The sequence below is a fragment of the Mus pahari genome, chromosome 15 (assembly GCF_900095145.1).
Source record: "Mus pahari chromosome 15, PAHARI_EIJ_v1.1, whole genome shotgun sequence".
Taxonomy (NCBI): domain Eukaryota; kingdom Metazoa; phylum Chordata; class Mammalia; order Rodentia; family Muridae; genus Mus; species Mus pahari.
This window is the reverse complement of record NC_034604.1, coordinates 63,348,086-63,367,727: the sequence shown is the minus strand read 5'-3', so window position 1 is coordinate 63,367,727 and position 19,642 is coordinate 63,348,086. Positions and strand designations below refer to the sequence as shown.

The window sequence follows — 19,642 nt, the reverse complement described above, 5'->3', positions numbered from 1 at the left end:
TGATCAACGAGTGATATTTTCCCACCTCAACTCTCTGCCATCAACTTCACCTGAGAGCTAGGTGTCTACTGACTACATTTTCTAAAGATAGCCTGTGCATTCTGAAGTTTCTTACCACGCTAGGAAACAGCCAAGTCGTAGTTCTGCAGTTGTATAACAAAACCTGTTTCCCTCTGGAAACGTGTGGGAGACCACCTGTATCAGCTACTTTTTCTATAGTTATGACTAAATGCAAAAAAGAAAAAAAAAAAAAAAACTTCAGCAAGGAAAAGAAAACTTATTTTGGCTTTCAATCCAAGGGACACAGTCCGCCAAGGTGAGGAAGGTGAGCAATGGAGTGTGAGACTGACTCTTGACCTTATGTTCACTCAAGAGGACAGTGACCAGTGATTATGCTCAACTCCCATTCTATTTTTTATTCATTCTAGAATGCCACACCCATGGAACAGAGCTGTCCCTCTCAGGGTGGGTTTACTTGTTTCTCAGTTAAACGTTTCTGAGAACACCCTCCCTGGCATGTTCAGAGGTGCTTTTCAATGGTGGTGAGGGTGATCTGGCTGACAGTGAAGAGCACCCATGCCAAGATCAAGTGGACAGTTTTGAGCCTGCCTACCTGTGTGTGTGCATCTTATGATGGCGTGATAGCCTCAGCCACCTGTTGTCCCTGTCATACTGTAGTTCCAAAGAGATGGTAAAATGTAAGGACAGGCAAGAATAGACAGAGGGTTGTTTCCCAGATTAGACAACATTATAAATCCAAGCAGTGAGGTCAAAGGGAGGTGGGTAAGACCTGAACCTCACATAGGTTATTTGAAGCCTCAGACTGTGTGAGTTCCTGTGCTGCCCTGAAAGAATGGTGGGCACTTTCTTTATTCTGAGGGAATGTTTGTGAACTGTTCCATATGTTTAGCGACATATGACCCTTAGGAATATAAGCTCCCTTTGCGCTGGTAGATAAAGACCAAGATTTTTCTGTACATAATCCATTTTTTTTAAAAGGGACATGTCATTCCTCTGTCTATTTTTAGATTTGTCCCATGTGATGCTATCAATGGTCCCTTAGATTCTAAAAAAGAATAAAATCTGGGCTTCTTTTGTGATTCCCACAAGCAGCAACACATCAGAGAATGGATGGGGAAGGAAACTTCAGGCAGCTTCAGGCATATTCTGGGTTTCAACTCCATCCCCTAGACATACTGAAGAGTTTTCCTCATGCGGGTACCACCAGAGGAGAAGGACAAGTACATCAGGAATGCTCCCCTGGGGGAGATGACTCAGTAAGACTGGAGAACCAGAGGGTCAGAATGGGCTGAAAGCCACAAGTCTGGTGCTCTGATATATAACACAGGTGCCCAGGAATTTAAGATAAAACCTACACAAAAATCCCTCAATGTTTGTGCAGCTTTTTTTGAATCCCGTTTTCAACAATCACTGCGTCCGCTTCATTACTACCGTGTCTCTTTGTTTGTTCAACCCTTCATCATTACTTGAAATTAAAAATAAACTGGGGGGGGGGGAAGTAGCACAATAGGTATTCAGACGCTAAGCGATCACACAGCACTCGCCACAAAGAATGAAACAATGAAAATCCATCACCCAGTAACACCAAGTACCATGGTCCTAGACTTCCTGTTGCTTTGACCCCCCTCCTTCCGGCATCCTGTCCTGGGACAAAAATGACACCACAAAGGTTTCCTGTGCCTCTTTACTCCTGACCCCTTGCTCCATCCCCTCCTCTATTTGGAGAGCAATGATTGTGTTCCTGTGGAATTCCACCCAGAGAGCATACTTGATGATACTGCTTATTGCTAATTCGGGAGTCCAGGATTGCTGGCCAAGTCCCATGCTGTGCTCATGCCCCTCACTAGACACCCACTCAACTGGCTTTATCGAAAGGTGGGGAATGCTAATTCTCCACTATCGCTGGTGGGGCCCCCTTCCTATATGTACTGATTGTCTGGAACAAATGAACACCTTAAACTCCTTCACACAGTTTTCCAAAGTCCATTCGTTTTAAAATATTTAGTTCTGGTGTCTGGAATCACTGAGGCAACTGTGTGGCAGGTCCTCTGGATGGACTCTGAGGTCAAGGATAACACACCAGGGTCAGCAGCTCTCTTGTCTCTGTCTTTGGCTGTTTATCATGAGCCTTCTCTTTGGTCCTTTGGCGATCCACGCCTACAATTAAGATTTGAGCCCATTGTTCAACACTCATTGTGCTGACTAGTATTATGTCAGCTTGACACAGCTGAAGTCATCTGAGGGGAAGGAACCCCAAGAGAAAACACCTCCATAAGATCAGGCTGTACGCAAGCCTGCAAAGTATTTTTCTTGATTATTGATTGCAAGGGGAGGGCCCAGACCATTGTGGGCGGGGCTATCCTTGGGCTAAAGGTCCTGAGTTCTATTTAAAAAACAAAACAAAACAAAACAACAAAAACAAACAAACAAACAAACAAACAAGTAGGCTGCGCAAATCAGTTTGAGTAACCCAGTGAGTAGCATACACACACACACACACACCCATGGCTTCTGCATCAGCTCCTGCTCTCAGGTTCCTGCCCCATTTGAGTTCCTGTCTTGACTCCTTTGATGAACTGTGAAGTGGAAGTGGAAGTCCTGTAAACCCTTCCCTCCCCAACTTGCTTTTTGGTCATGGTATCACAGCAATAGACACCCATAGCATACTTCAGTCTAGACAATACAACACTCAGCACGTTGGTGCCAATCACAATATATTAAATACAAATTGTGGTCATGCTCCCACAGACAAATGATTAGAAGAAAATGGCTCTGTTGCCTTCCTGGTTCTCTTCCCCTTAGTTAGGTATCATGGAAGGTGGGGAGAGGGCAGGCCGGGTAGAGACCGGGCAAGGACATCAAGGTGTCACTTACTGCTGAGTGTCCACTTTGCATCAGTCAGTGTTCCAAATAGCTGCTGAGAGATACCCACAGCTGCTCCGTGTAGTTCCAGATGTGCAAGTCAGGCACATAATTTCATCTTCTTCCTATTTCTCTCTCTGTTTTTCTCTCTTTCCCTCTGAGAGAATACACACCTGTACACCATTATTTTACCTCTCAGAAGTCAGCAATTTATTCTTGGCTTTGTTCAAGTTCACATATCCAAAACTTTAAAATTCTAGAAAAGCATCCTGGAGAGACTGCGCAGAGAAGGCACTGAAAATGGGCCTCACTGGTGGGAGGTATATAGATCTACTTTATGATGCCATAACAAAACATCTGAGTCTGGTTCCTTTATGAAGATTAAAAAAATAATAAGTCTACTTAGCTCACAGTTTGGGGAGGTAAAAGTCTAATATGTGGGGACCCCATTTGTTTTGCCTCTGTGGGATCCCTCCCAGGCTGGGTCACAATATGACAGAGACGCAGAAAAGGAAACTGCAGAATACAGAAGAGACCAAATTGATTAGTCTCGATTTATAAAGAGATACTCTCATCAATTTCTACCGAGGGTGATGCTCCCAGCGACCTAATCTCCTTCCATCAGGTCCTGCATCCCAATTGTTTGACCTTCTTTCAACCCTCCTGCAAAGGAACCTTTTTTGGGGGGGGCGGGGGCACAGATAAATCCAAGTTGTAGCAAGAAGGAAGAAGGAAGGAGAAAGAAAGGATAGTTCATTCTAAAGCCGGAGAGTGTTCAGGTCCTTCCAGGCTTTCCAAGTGGCCTCTATGTAAGAGACCCACCTGCCATTGTGTTGTGTGGCAAAGATGGAGAAAGGCTGGGACAAAGCGAGCGACCAGCAAGTACTACAGCGTTCGATGGTGCCTCCACAATGGTGGACTCCCTGCTCTCAGGAGCCGCTTAATAGTGTGGTCCCTGATAAATAAAACTTAGAGACAATAGAGCATTATGGGATTGCCGCCTTGGAGTCTCTAAAAGAAACTTTTCAGCGTCTAGTCCCTCTCTGGCTCTGAGCCAGGAAAAGACAGGAAGAGGAGGAGTTCAGTGTCTCCCCTTTGCCCTTGATGCTTTGATATGTTAATCTTCCTTGCAGGTCTACCTAGGTGCCCTCCTCCCCAGCCCCGGGTGCCAGGATCCTGGTCTCTCCCACCCCTGCTGGCTCCTGAAATTGCCACCGTGCTTCTTGTACTGATTGCCTCCCCTTCCGGTGGGGGTAGGGTACCGTCTCTTTCAGCTGGATGCCGGCGGTGCTTTCCTGCGTCGCTGCTATGGAGACAAAGCACAGGTAGCATTTCTATTTTCCACATTTACTATTAAAAGCCAGGCACGGAATGTGAGCCCAAGATGTTCAGCGAAGCAACCTGGAACTTACCCCTTTTAAAAAATTCTAATAGAGGGTAATTCATGCAAGCTTGTTGGCAAGCCATCTGCCTAAGGGACTGAGCACGGGTTAGATAATTAAACTCAACCTGTTCTTGCATGGCTGTCTGACTTACCATTTACCTTGCCTCAGACTCCTCGCCTCCAAATTCCTGCTCTCCATGCCTGTTAACTCATTGTTCCCCCCAACACCTGTCCTACCTTCTTATTTTGACTCATGCCTTCCTATTCACTTGGAAGGCCCTTGCCTTCCTCTCCAAATCCTCCTCATTTGCTTCACAATATGCTCCCCAGCCTAGAGGATCAGTCTCCTGAATTCCAACAGTGGTAAGGTCGGTGGAGACCACAGCTCTCAGCCAGTAATTAATCATGGGCTGCCTTGCAGTATTTCTTCGGTTGTTACCTTCAACCGTTATTTCGATCTTGAATTTTAATGTGACTGTTTCCATGTGTTTTTCTTATTTCCTTAATTGGAATGTAAGATCTTCAAGGGCAAGAGATATGTTTTATAATTGTAACTAGTGTGTACTGATTTGTTTCTCGCTCTCCCCCTCTCTCCTGTGAAACTTCATCCAATTACTGAATACTGAGTGATAAGGATGTGTGGGGACTTGAGACTTTTAACCCAGAAAGAAAGAGAGGCCACAAATATGGTTCTGCAAAGGTCAGAAAGAGTTTCTATAGAGAATCTAATGATCCTTCTTGTACCAGGAAGCTTTACCCCACTTCCCTCCTCCCAAACGAAGGTATGTAATTTCACAAAGATGCCCAAGAGCTCTTCCCTGCCATCCCATCCCATCCCATCCCACCCTACCATGGGACAGCACACATGCTGATTTCTTTTTCTTTTTTTAAGTTTATATATATATATATATATATATGACAAGCACACTATATATACATATATACATAATATACTATATATATATATATATATATATATATATATATATATATATATATNTATATATATATATATATATATATATATATATATATATATATATATGGCAAGCACACTATAGCTGTCTTCCGATGCACCAGAAGAGGGCATCAGATCCCATTACAGATGGTTGTGAGCCACCATGCGGTTGCTGGGAATTGAACTCGGGACCTCCAGGAGGAGCAGTCAGTGCTCATAACCGCTGAGCCATCTCTCCAGCCCGCACATGCTGATTTCTACTCTTTTGGAGAGCTCACCCAAGACTTGAGGAAAGCTTTCATTCTGGCTGTGGTCACTTCTGCCACTTAAAGTAAGCACTATGACTCTCATTACACAAAGAGATGTCAAAACACAACAGAGAACTTAGTACTCACAGAAAGACAGCCTCTAGTGTAACCCTATGTTTACCTTCTCATTGAGCTCCCTGTCTTGAGTGTGGGTTGGAGCTGGTGACAAGTTCTTTGCAGATAGAGTATATCAGAACTGTTATGTCACGTGCAAAGTTGTTATACAAGAACTACTTCTGTCTTGTACAACACCCTCCCGACAGTCTTTAGACTTTCCTTTTGGCTACTCAGAACAGTCCTTCAAAGAGCCTGTCATGACCAAAAAATAAAAATAGATACTCTCAGGGGCTTGTAAATGACCTTGAAGCAGGGTCCTCCCAAGTGAGACTCATAGCCTAACAAGGTTGTCCTGGCTGATCCTGAGCCAGAGAGCAAGCTCAGCCACCCAGATTTTGACAGGGATGAGAGGCTAGTCCAAAGGTAGTGAGTTATCTCAATTGCTTGTTCACAGTCAATTACAGATTGAACTCCTGTTCTATGTTCCCCCCCACACACACACACACACACTACTACACTTGACTAGAGACAGAGTAACACGAAGCCCACCTTCCCCAGAATTCCTCAGCAAGTTTCCACCCAGCCTCCGTGCCCTAGTAATGGTTCCAGTATGGCTAGAGATAGAGTAAGACAAAGCCCACCTAACCCAGAACTCCCCTCGTGTACTTTAAATTGAGCCTGCAAGCTCACTTCAGGGTCTATCTTGGTAATGGGAGACCCTCTGGAATGCTGGACTTCTGCAGAATAAAATATTCTTTTTGTTTACATGTTATTTGAGTCTGGGGTATCATTCTTCAGCAAATCATAGACCCTTACAATTTCTAACCACATTAAACATAGACTGCTTTAAGCTACAAGGTTTGTAGATCCATTTGTTATGCAGCAATAGGTAACTAATACAATATTTAATTATGGTAAGTCATTTGGAAAATGGGGGGAACATCTGAGTGCTTTGATTATGTTTATACCACTTTCCTTCTGGGAGTTTGAAAACTAGATTATTCATTTCATATAAAAGAGTTGAGCTGACCCAGAGTGGCTGTGTCAGAATGTCCCTTATTTGTTGTCCACCTTTTATCACAGAGACTCTGGCTAGTGGTTACCAATAGACCATGAGATAGGCAGACGGTTCAGGTTACAGCTAGATATCTGATGAAAAGCAGCATCATGGAGTGAGTCACTTAGCTTGCTCCACTTCTCGAGATGATTACGGGATGACTGTTTGTAGCAGTGGCTTCATCTCCAAACTCCAGCCAATTCCAGTAATTACTCAGGAAGCTGCTAAGCTACTATTTCTCTGTGTGAGATTATACCTTCCCTTCTCAGAACAAATCTTATTTGCTTAATGGAGGATCAAGGGCCAGCCAACCACAGACCATAGGCCAAGTCTACACCACAGCCCATTTCTACCCCGTCTTACTTGAACATGGCCAATTGTGTTTGCTCAGATGCAACTATAGCTGCTTTTGCCCCAAAGGACAGATTTGAATGGTTAAGAGAGAGTTGTTGAAGTCCACAAATACTAAATGTCCTCATCTGGTTCTTTACAGAAAAGGGTTGTTGATGTTATCCCTACTTCAAGGCAACAATTTCCTAACTATTTGAAGAAACATTGCTTCTTTGGGGTGTTAGTAGTACATAGAAAAACAGTTGGTTCTGATTTCAACTATTTGAGAAGAACTGAGCTCAGTAGTATTAAACTAGTTCATGAATCTCTAGGGTGAACTTGAGAGTTTTGACCTTGAAGCTCTTTTGGGCATAGGTTATCTCAAGGGACCAGTCTCTAGGTCACTGAGAGACACAATTGACTTATGAGAACATTAACTTTCCAAGTGTTGACTTTACAAACCAAAAAGTAGACACAAGTCATTTTTTGGACTTTCAAAGGACCCCTAACAGTTTTTAAATGCACAAAGAGATGGCAACACCATTTGACCAAGAGTCAAACAGAAAGTTGACACTTGGAGAAATAGATATAAATGGACATAAACAGACTTGCTAGATATAGACTCAGTTTCTGCAGAAGTAACCATGTGAAAGCAATCCAAAACTTGAAGGTGGAAGAACAATCTATTGGGATTAAGTCTTAAGTTTCAGAGCACTGAATTCCCATATTTTGCTGGGAGTTGAAATAGTTACCCCAAGGCCTATTGGTAGGAGTGAACAAAGATCTAAACAATCAATTTGAAAAGAAAAAACACACAGAGAGAGAGAGAGAGAGAAAGAGAGAGAGAGAGAGAGAGAGAGAGAGAGAGAGAGAGAGAGAGAGCAGTGTACCTGTTTTATATAGATATAAAGGTGACCACCAGATAAAAATATTCTTCCATTCCTTAAGTAACATGTGAAATCTACCAAGTTAAGATGCTGCTTCTTAAAATAGTCTAAGTTAGGGCATTCTTTGTATCTTAAAAATGGTTACTTTTTTTTCTAATTGCAATAGCAGCTTAATAAAAACAGCACAAATATGTGGTAAATCATTATGAAGAATTTGTTTAACTTTTAAACATGGTATATACTTTTCTAATGTTAAGGATAGTTTTTGAGAATTTCATAATGAGTAAATACTTATATCAATTTCATACCACTCTCTTTATCTCCCAGTTCTTCCAGTGTGGCTCATCCCCCATCTCAAATCCATACCTCTTCTTCTTTTATTGTTATGACATATATGTGTGCATAAGCACAGCCCACTAAGCCCATTTAGTGTTACTCACATCTATGTGTTTAGGCCTGACTACTTGGGACTAGATAGCCTATCAGGGGGCTTCTGCCAAGGAAGAACTAATTTTCCTTCTTTTAAAGACTGATTATCTGTAGCAATTTATTTGGGGGCTTCATGAGATTTCTCCCAGTCATATTGGGATGGCAACTGAGTTTGGGTTGTCATATTGATCTTGACATATTGATCTTAATCTAGTCTATAAACCTTTCTTCTAAAACGAAGAGGTAAAGCTCTAGAATAGTATATAACCCATTGCAGGAAGTCAGCCACAGGCTCACAGCTCAGAACCCCCTTATGGCTAACTCTCCAATCACACCATACTCTCCTGCTTGCTGCCTGAACGACACATATTCTGGGTGACTGGCTGGGGTTAGCAACTGAGTCTAAAGCCTGGGGGCACAAGCTTTCAGTCTGACTCAGCATAAAGCTGGGAGAACACCAGAATGGATCTGATGGGTTGAAGTGAACAGAATGAATTTCGAAGATGACGCCAATATAATAGAATTTATGGTAAGATGTTTTCTGTTGTTCCAGAAGCAAGACTTCACAGTGGTTGCCAATGGCTTCATCTCTCAACAATCACCATCAATGGACATAGAAAGTTGCTGAGGGTGATCTGGTGGTAACTAGCAGTGGCTGGAGTCCCTGTTAGTGAGAACAGTCTTTCCTCCATTTCTGTCTCTAAAACCAGGAGAGGTGGTCTCCAAGCAAACCCTGAAAGTGACTCCGTGGAAATGGATTCTGGAAATATGTTCAACTGTATGCTTCAAGATCATGCCTGACCCAGCCTTGGGAGTGGGGACTTGAGAGATCACACCGGGAAGTAAGTAGTTTGTCATGTGCCCCTTCGATTTCCTGGTGCCTGCAAAGGTTTGAAGAGATAGGGAATACCGTGGGTACATGCTACCAGTCTTTGGGGAGGTACATATTTGGTTTTAAAGAATAATGTTCCTAAAGAGTTAAGGGACAACTGAAGACTAATCTGCTTAGGAACTAATCAGATCTTAGTTGGCCACCAGGGCACATTCAGTATACCTAGAGAGTCAATATGGGCAGCCCATCTCAGGACTCATTGGCTCTGGAAAATACCTAAGACCTCCAGTAGTCTCTATAGCTTTGTGTGATGCAACGTGGAAGCTGATAGAAAGATAAGAGATGATGGAACCTTTCAGGATTTCCACTGGGCAAAGCAGGGAAAAGCAAACCCAGAGAAAGTAAAGATGTTCATCATGCTCAAGGCTCAAGATACATCTGATCTCTGGGCAAAGGTGGGAGGGTCTAGTGAAAAGCTGAAGACTCTCTTACAACACACACACACACACACACACACACACACACACACACGTACATGTACATGTGCGTACACCCAATCATCATCTACTTCGAGGCTGGCACATGACATGAGAACACTCCTATTAGGAAGGGCCAGTCCAAAGAAAATTTCAACCAACACAACACCCAACGTTCTAGTCCTGCTCCTCTGCTGACCAAGATAATGACAGGCTGGAGCAGTGGCCAGGGAACATATGAAGTTAATGAACGATGCTCACAGAGCAAGGTAGACACAAAATAGGTTGCCACTGTTCAAGTTACCACAGGCAAAGAGTGGAAGTACCAGATCCAGAAGAGGAGATGGAATGTCTGCATGGGATTAGAAACCAAAGCATCAAGAGAAAGAGAACAGAGCTTTGTTTTCAAATTTATGTTTTATTTTTGTGTCTATGTGTATGCCCGTGAGAGTTTATGTACAATATGTAAACATAGGCAAGACACTGTAGAAGCCAGAAAAGGGTGTCAGGTCCTCTGAAACTGGAAATACAAATTGTTGTGAGCCACCATGTGGGTGCTGGGAACCAAACCTGGGTTCTGTGCAAGAGCTGTAAGTATGGTTTCTTAACTACCAAACCATATCTAGCCCCTGAAACGAGTTTGAACTGACAAAATGAACTCTTCTAACCACTGAATGCTACAGGAAAGGTGAAGAAGGAGCTGGTCAGGTTGATGTTGGTGCACTATTCCATCAGGAAGCCAAATCCACAGGAGCCTGATAGAAGATGCTACTATATATAAGATATATATATGTATATATATATATATCCGTGGGATGTTAAGACTCCCTAATAAGGTACACACTTTGAACAGAGTTTGTTTGTAGTGTTTGTGTTTCTGAGGTCATTGTTCCAAGGGATGTGAAGTCGACACACAAACGTTGTTTTTCTCCATTCTGCAAATGAACACATAGGAAGCTGGGTGCTGGGTATCGAGGGGCTAGCCTGCCATTGTAGCCTTCTGTCTCCTGTTTACATCACAAGGCGTCACACTCCCCCTCAGACCCAAATGTGATCTCTTTTTAATTGGGAACAGAACTTTGCAATCCTTGAGACTAAAACAAATTAAAAAGTAGGAGGAGGAGGCAAGGAAGGAAAACAGAAAACTTTGGTTTTTTTTTTTTCCTCTCTAATTTGAGAATCTGATTCCTCACTAGTTTTATTATGGGTATGAAGATTTTTGTTGTTGTTGTTTTTTTTTTTTAATGATCCTTTTCTCTTTACTTGACTTTTTTTTCCCCTCACAGTTCACTACTCAAGCCTAAATTTATCTGTTTTAAAAAAATCCATCTGGCTTTTGTGTTATGGAAGCCCACAAAAGCCTGTGCCAACCGTTCCAGAAGCAAGTGAGCTATCAAATGAAGGGACAGCAAGCTAATTAGGGCCTGAGTTTCTCAATCAGGAACAAAGCAGGGTGGAGAGTTGAAAGATGCCAAGGCTCAGGAAAGTTTCAGAGACCGAAACAGTTTGTAGAAGAGAGGAAAGTGGAATAGATAACTTGGCTGGTGTTTCAAATCCAACCCCCGTCCCAAATAAACATATGTATTCCCATATGTATCAACATACAAATGTAAATACCATTCAAATAATCTCAATCTAAGATTAACACAAAAGGGAAATATAAATAATTTTGAATGTAAAGACCATGTGTAAAATGTACCACTATACAAATGGAGCAAAAGTAGAAATCAAGTCATATTACACTGCACTCACTGTGAGTGACTATTTCCTAGGAAACATATTTCTCTGCCTCAGGCACACTTAGATTTGTATACTGGTCTGAACAAAGCTTCACCTCCCTCTTATCAATATTCAAATCATGTTTAATAAAGTGGACCTTTTTTTGGGGGGGGAGTAAAACGTGATCCAATAGTTATACTGGTATAAATGAAATGTGTTCTCATTTGACTGTGTAGTAGCTTATAGAAATTCTGATGTTGAAAGAAATCAGAAACTATCAGGTGGGGGAAATGAGTCTGTTTCTAATCAACTGGAAAAAGCATGCATTTAAAGTGTCGGTAACATATCTCCACCATATTGGCTTGACTTACATAGACACCTACCAACCAAGCAGTGGCAGGTTCGAGTCTGGAAGTTCTCTGTTTTGCCTCAGATGTGTGTAGGGGGATGTTTCTACCTACTGAACCTCCATTGTCTCCTCAGTACAAGAAAGCCACTAACCACACTCAGGCCAGCAGCATGTAGGAAACAAATTAAAATCCATTTGTTAAATGTTCCTTTGAGTCTTGTACGGAAATGAGATGTTCTAATTGCGAGTTGTGGCAGATGAGTTCATGGCGTGGTTGTGTAGGAACAGTTTTTTGGTTAAACTAAAGGGCAAGAAGCATCCCCTTCCTTTAAGACGTGTCGCTTTCAACAAGCAGATTCTCTTGGGTAGAAAAGAAAAGTGTTGAGAATCACCAAAATGGAAAGAAAGTAGAGAGGCGGGTGGGGAATTTTCAGGGGAACACAAACCAGATGGGCTTACAAAGCCCGGTCATTGTCCTGTTAAAATGTAACCCACAAAATGTGGCCACATGATCATCTTCACAGCCATCTGCTCTGCCGTCATTCTTGATGCTCACAAACAGATTTTAGAATTGAATCTGGTCCTCAGTGGGTTGAAGAACAGGCAAGATCTTCTAGGTGCGATCAGAAAGTTTGCCAATTAACCCAACCACTCATTCTGTCACCAGAAGCAATCTGCTTCCTCTTCTGCAAAGGATGGTGAAGCGGGATTATAGATTTTAGTGTCTCACATTGTTCAGAGGACCCAGTTGAGAGTTTAGAGATAGCCTGACCCCAATACCTCCCCTTCCTCTCTACCTCTTTGACCTTCTGACCACCATGCTACCTTCCCTTTGATGATTGTAATCCTTCACAACTGGATTCCTCCACTTCAGCTTCTTCTCCATTCTGTGCTCCATGACAGAATGATCCTTGTTAAATGAAAAGCAGCCTGTATTCCAGCGATTTTACATTGTGCTATGAAAAACTATCCCAGCTCTCTAATGCTAACACTTTATATGATTAACCAGCTCCTGCAGCTTAACAAACTGCCCTAAAACTCAGGAGCACAGAACTCCAGTCATTGATTTCTCCTGGGGCTGTGGTATTCTGTTCATACTGGGTAGATGTGGCTGGCCTAATACATGCATTTAGGTTCTGTTCTACGTATCTTGGTATCTTGTGGGAAGACCAGGCACTGACAAGCCAGCCTGAGGCTCTTGTTCCTTATTTCCTCTTTAATTTTTCAGGCAGATAGGAGCAAGCTGTGTTAGCAGGCTTAGTAGGCACAATGTCTAGGTTCCACAGTGGATTCAAGGGTCTACATTATTATGTTCATTTTAAAATCAGAAGAAGAACTTCAATATAGCAACAATGAGTCTATAATAAATCCACTAATGTATTTGTTTATTACAGCAATGATTATAAAATACCATTTAAGTATTTTTTTTTTGATGAAGGAGGTAGCCTTGTATGTAAAAATGCATATGGCCACAAAGCTTTTAGTGTATCCTTGTAGAGTACTAATTAATCACACTGAGAGCCCAGAGAAATGATTTGAGTTCTCAGGTTTTTTGTCTCAAGTAAGCCATGGAACTCTGTGAAACTCACTGTTGCACCTAGAGGAGCAGAGGTTTAACTCTCTGGAAAGATCCCCAAGGCCTGGGACATGTTTTTGTTTAAACTCTATGTCGTTAGTTGGCTTTGCTTCATCTTTCTGTCTGAGGACTGTCCCTTCATCCATAAGACGTGCCATCTTAAAGAATGTCCCATCCTTGACTGATTATTGCCACAATGGATTATTACAAAAAGTAACAACATGGCCACTTAGGTCTTCTTCTTCTGTAAGGGACAGAGGGTGACTCTCCTACGAAGGTCTGGGCTGCTTTCTAGGGTGAACTGATTCATTTGTTATCCACAGAGACGTCTCCTTCACAGTTTCTTTACCTGTAAGTCCAATTTACACAATCAACTCCATAACCTCAAGGGACTCAGATGTGACACAGAACAGAAGTCACTCAAGAAGATGCAGAAATATCTTCCACCTATGACAAAGATTAATTTCTACCAGAGATAACTGTTCCTTTACTTGCTTTGCTGCTGCTGTCCCCATAGAAAGTGGTATCCCTGGAAGCTTTGCATGAACACACATTTCCTTGGTTTTCAAAGAGACCATGAAGTTATGGTACATCACTGCACACTACCTTTGTCTTGCAAAACTCCGAATTAACTTTGTGATTTTAAAATTATTTTGGCATCATTCTCTGGGTTTTACCAGGTAACTCATTTCCTGTTTCTGTGTAACTCTTAATGACTCTGAAAACTCGGGTGACCTTTTCTCTTTGGTACCCAAACCACGAAGGACAAAACCTCCAGGCCTGGAGTGGTCAGGGTGGCCTCGTAAATGTTGTCACAGATTCTGTGCTTCCTTCTCTTGCTGAACTGGGAGAGAAATCTCCAAGGCGTTTCCATCCAACTGGAATGTGGACTCAATCTATTTACACATGGGTCTTAGTACCCACAGCCTTGCCTTCCTAGGCTTCATAACAACAAAGATTCTGATGGAGACTTTTATTTGTTGTATAGTGTGGCCCGTGCATGAGAGAAAGCATCCCTCCCCTGCCCCTCTCCCAATTTCCATGTCTAAATTTCATACACTTCAGCAAGTTACTTGTTCATCCTTATCCGACCTTGAATGTGACACTGAGGCACGTCTTCTAATGATCTGGATGGGTGTTGTGGGATGCTTGGTGTGTCCTCTGTGGCGGCAGTTCCTGAGTGGGGAGGAGGGGTTAGGGGAAGAACATGGTGCTGGCCAGCCCCCTGAGGTGTCACCTGGCAGAGGCCTGGTCTCAGAGGATAAAGAGATGTCACTTCCACGTGAGCAAGACTATGGAATGTGGGCTGCTGCTGACGCAAGTCCTGATGCTGGATATGGAGTCTGTGACCTGACACTAAGTAGCTCCTCCGTCTTCTGTACAGAAGTGACATGACACACTTTTGTGCTATTGACCACACAACTAGTGTAAAATGCCTGATTTATATGGGGCCCTGAACTTTAGCTCCCAGGAGAAATGACTATTATTAACAAGTCCTGCAATTTTCTATCATCTAAGAAGCCAGGAATTTTGGAATTTTGGACTCCATATCCCCAGTGGATCATGAGAAGTGTGGTGTGTGTGTGTGTGTGTGTGTGTGTGTGTGTGTGTGTGTGTGTGTAAAAGAGAGGAGGGAGGAGAGAGGAGGGAGGAGAGAGGAGCGTGGGGAGAGGGGGAGAGAAAGTTGAGTATGCCCTAGAAATGCCTCTGGGGAAGCTGCTTTCCACTTTCTCTCAAGTCTCAAGGATGGTGCTTAGAGGAGGGAGGATACTGGGCTGATTGACAGCCACCTACTGAGCCAGTTTGTTCTCTGAATTGTCACATCAACCTAATGCCATAGAGAAAGGAACTAACTATATACAAAGAAACCAAAGGCTAAAGCAATGTAGTAACTCTTCTGCAATGACAGAGGATATGGTGGCTGGGAGACACTCTTGTGGGTTCCCCTCCAAACAAGGTCTGTCCTCAGGAAAACAGGGTTGAAGGCAAAACACTTGGAGCATGGACTCCATTGATCTCCACGCCTCTGCTGCAGAGCCATGTTTGGGACCAGTTTTAATCAGACAATTCTTCTTCAAATGTAAGTAGGGGAAATGGCACTGTAGTGGTGACTCAGTCCACATTGGGAAGTGGTAAAATGTTCTCTCTGTAAGCACTTGAAACCAATGATAGCACAAAACTCTATGGATATATGATATTCTATTAAACATATATTCTCTGTCATATATACATATACATTTATATCCTAGGCAATGTTTACTTTGTAGACTAAGCACAGTAAGCTTTATAATAATAGCTAGTAATAAAATAGAGCATTTACAACAGTGTTGCGTAATGAAATTGGACTCTGGGTAAGTGAATCATGTAAAGAAAATCCACAGAGACGAGGGGCCTACAGCATTCTTACTAGAGAATACAAGCAGAGAGCTAGAGAGATGTTCAGAAGTTAAGAGCAATTACTGCTCTTGAAGAGTACCCAGTTTGGATTCCCAGTACTCAAATAGTGGCTTACTGATTTCCACAATCATTTAACACATGTGGAATACACATACATCCATGCAGGCAAAACTCACATACATATAAAATAAAAATAAATCCCCTAAAAATAATACAGATAAATTCATTTAAATCCAATGTCTGCCTAGATTAGTGAAAAATTAATTACTTACCCTATAAATGGCATTATCCCAGTAAAGATACCTCAGAACTCTATGTGTGAGAACCATTTTGTTAATATCATTAGTTTAGTGAAAGTAAACTTCTCCAAGTATAATTCAGTTTCTGAATAGGCTAGCTCAGCGGTTCTCAACCTTCCTCATGCTGTGACCCTTTAATGGAGTTCCACATGTTGTGGTGACCTCCAACCATAAAATTACTTCTGTGAATACTTTACAACTACAATTTTGCTGCTGTTATAAATTGTGATACAAATTTTTTTTTGGAGATAGATGTTTGCCAAAGGGGTTGCAACCCACAGGTTGAGAAGTACTGATCTAGAGAGATGTTCAATGATTAACATCACATTCTGCCCTTATACAGAACCCAAGTTTGGTTCTCAACACCCACAACCATCTGTCACTCCAGCTGTAGGGGACCCCATGACTTCCTCTGAACATGTCCCTACAAGATCACATACACACATGAAAGAAAATCTTATAAAACTTTCTAAAACTTGGAAGACAAAACACCAACAACACATATTACAAGATTTCATTGGTGAAACCTTAAATGTGGAGTTGTGAATGAAGATGGAATTCAGAAAGCATCTTGCAAAAAGAGGTTAACAAGCAGATACCTGGTCAACACTTGATGCAAGAATGCTGACTTCAGTGACAAATAGCACCAGGGCCTTTGTGCAAACACATCATGAAGCACTGCCACTGGGATGCTGAGCTCATCAGCTCCATCAGCAGGGTACCAGCTGATTCAAGCATCCATGAACTAATGGGCAGGAACTCTGCCCCCAGCCATGCCCAAAGCAGTTCAGAACACAAACAACAAATATCCAAGAAGCACATCAACTCTTAAAGAGTGACTCAGAAGACATGGCACAAGGAGAGTCAAATATGGTTCAGTTGTTCTAACACCCCCATGTTGTCACCAGTGTGAGATGTAATTTCTCCCATATCTCTTGGCTCTTATTATGAAACCCATTAGAGACATACTTGGCAAAGCAGAGATCTTAGTAAGGAGAAAAGACACATAGATATAGCCTGGTGGCATCAGATTTCTTCCAATTCCCAGGAAAGACTTGGGTTAAAATAAAATGTTTGGAAAAAAAAAAAAAACCTCATGTGTAAATTGTGGAGTGAGCATAAATTACTCTCTAAGCCCACTCGCCTAGAATATATTCACTCTGTACACATTCTATAGCAATGATAAATCCAGACTGACTCTAATTACTATGGTATCTATCCGTGATCTCAAAAACAGGCATGCATAAATCCTTAAAACCCAACAAATTATAAAACAAAAACAGCTGAAGGTGCACGTGATGTGGGGGAATACCCTGAACTTGCTGATGGTCCTATCATTAGCTTGTTAAAAGCTACCGGCTCAATCTGTAATTTTCCCTTTCCTGAGCTTTAAGCTTCCCCTTCTTCCCAATGATGCTACGGAACAAGTTCATATATCACATACAGTACATTTCTCCATGTTTTCCAGATGGCATTTGATAAAATGGAAACAAAGGAAAGACATAAGAAAGAAAAATGGATGCTTTGCTACTTTCACTGTTGAAATAGCTTTTCCTTTTGAAAAAAAAAAAAAAAAAAGCTTGAAGAAATGTGCTTCATTTGAAAGATGCTTTTTTGGAGTCACAGGTTCAGGCCACTCTGTCCTCAGTCAAGCTGTGCAAACTAAAGATGAGGAGTTCTTTATCTGGGGTGTAAATTATTCTGAGCTTATACTACCTGGAAATCAGCAATGGTTTAGACATAATTTGACTTATCTCAGTAAATGTCCCACCCTGACCATCAACTTCAAAGGAAAAATTCCACAGAGTGATTATTCAATTTATCTAAAGTCAGCATTTATAGACTCCATGACTACTAAGGTATAAAATTTTCTAGTTCATATATCTGAAAAGTATCTGAGTAGGTTAGTTAATAAATGAAAATATTGTGTTAGACTATGACCTTCACTAACCAAACTGCAAGTAGATGTCCTGGGATGCTATTTTTCTTTCAAAACAAACAAACATCCAGCAACATAAATATATTTTATTAATCATTTGTGAAGCAAAGAGACACACAAAGTATGATAGAATTTAATCAAGCAAGCAAGATTGTTTTCAGCCAGGGGGGTAGAACAAATTAGTACCATATATGTTAGTACCATAGTCCTTTAGGTCAGTCTGCAATGAACCCAAGGACTGCTACTGCACACTATCTCTTAAAGATTATGATGCCTCTCCAAACTGCCTCCCTGAGAACCAAGCTTTCGATCACAATGAAGGCTTGAGGGACGTTCAAACCACACCCACCCACATCAGAAAATCAACAGCCAAGGAGCTCTTATGAAGGAAGTAATGACTGAAAGTCTTCCCTCAATAATTTGATTAAAGTCTTTTGCGGGAGATGCACCTATATCTCATGTGGCCCATTTACTGTAGGCTCAGCTTTTCTCACAGAACCTCACGACAGTGAGACCTCATTGATCTGAGGCAGAAATGAGCTATATGTTTTGCATCAACTGCTCTAAGATGTGAAGTTATAGTTTCATCATCTGAAAAGAAAAAAAAATGGTTTAACTTCTGCCTGGTAGGGCTGGAGACTAAATGGGTAGGGATCATGAAAGGGGCAGGAGGTGGCTGGCATGTAATTGATGCTTAAGAATGAAGAGCTGACCAAAGATCCTTTCTTCTTTACATTTTTTTTTTCAGGCTCTACTGAGAAGTGTTCAGTCTCGGGTCCTCTTACCATCAGATAGCATGGAGATGTAAGATCCCTCAGCATCATGCTACTGCTTCTCTAGTCCACGTATTTGTTTCCACCCAAGACCCTCATACAGGGACTGTAGATGCTATTAGCCTGAATGCTGGGCCAACAGCCTTCTCCTCTCTTTTATATGAGTAACCTCCAACATTCGTAAGTTCAGGGAGCATTGCCTATGGACAGAAGATTTACCTACAGTTTTCTATAAAGGAGAAAGTATGTATTGATTACCCATGTCCTGGGTAATAAATTCTTGTCATTGATTGCAACACCTTATTTTACCAGACGTCAAACAGCTTTGTTTTACTTTGTGCCATGAGAGTACAGCGTTCTCGCCAACCGTGACCGAGCTAGGTTAAAATAAACTTACACATGATCCGGAGCCTCTTTTCTTCTCATTTATGTTGTGAAAGCAGTGGCAGTGTGTCGTCCACCGGAGGTGAATAGGCAAGCATAGAAACAAGCCAGAGAGTAGAGGTCCTGAAGTAATACAAGCAGGTGCTGCCTGTTATAAGTGCTGGGAAAGCCGCCCACTGAGTATACTGCTTTATGGATCCTGAAAGAACATTCAGAAAGAATTTGGATATCTTATCAGAAACCACTTAGTGAGAAATGAATTCTGAACTTTGCTATCCCCTCGCCCTCCATCCCCACACAGAATACAAAGGGACAGGGAATAAATATAAGCACATAAGCATGGAGAGACAATGTTGGCAGAATTAAATCCAGGTAGGTTTGGAAGGATATATGTTGCAGCCTGGGTGACTCTTGGTGGAGTCAAATCAATTCCCTTATTACTATGTTGTTGGCAGGGAAAGATAGAATGTATTTGAAAGTACTTTGGAAAAGCTCTATAAAATGTACCAATTCGTAGTTTATTGAAGACAGCCCTGGACTGGGGGGGGGGGGGTCAGGAGACCTAAATGCTTGTATTAGCTTCACCTTCTCTTGATGCATGACCT

General features: G+C 42.0%; 1 long non-coding RNA gene across 1 annotated transcript; it reads left to right on the top strand.

The window, feature by feature from the left end:
• The first annotated feature begins 4,022 nt into the window (after positions 1–4,022).
• On the top strand, positions 4,023–19,142 carry LOC115065527. The gene is made up of 3 exons (XR_003845312.1): positions 4,023–4,208; positions 9,004–9,135; positions 18,629–19,142. It is a non-coding gene; the product is annotated as an uncharacterized LOC115065527 (long non-coding RNA).
• The last annotated feature ends 500 nt before the right edge of the window (positions 19,143–19,642 follow it).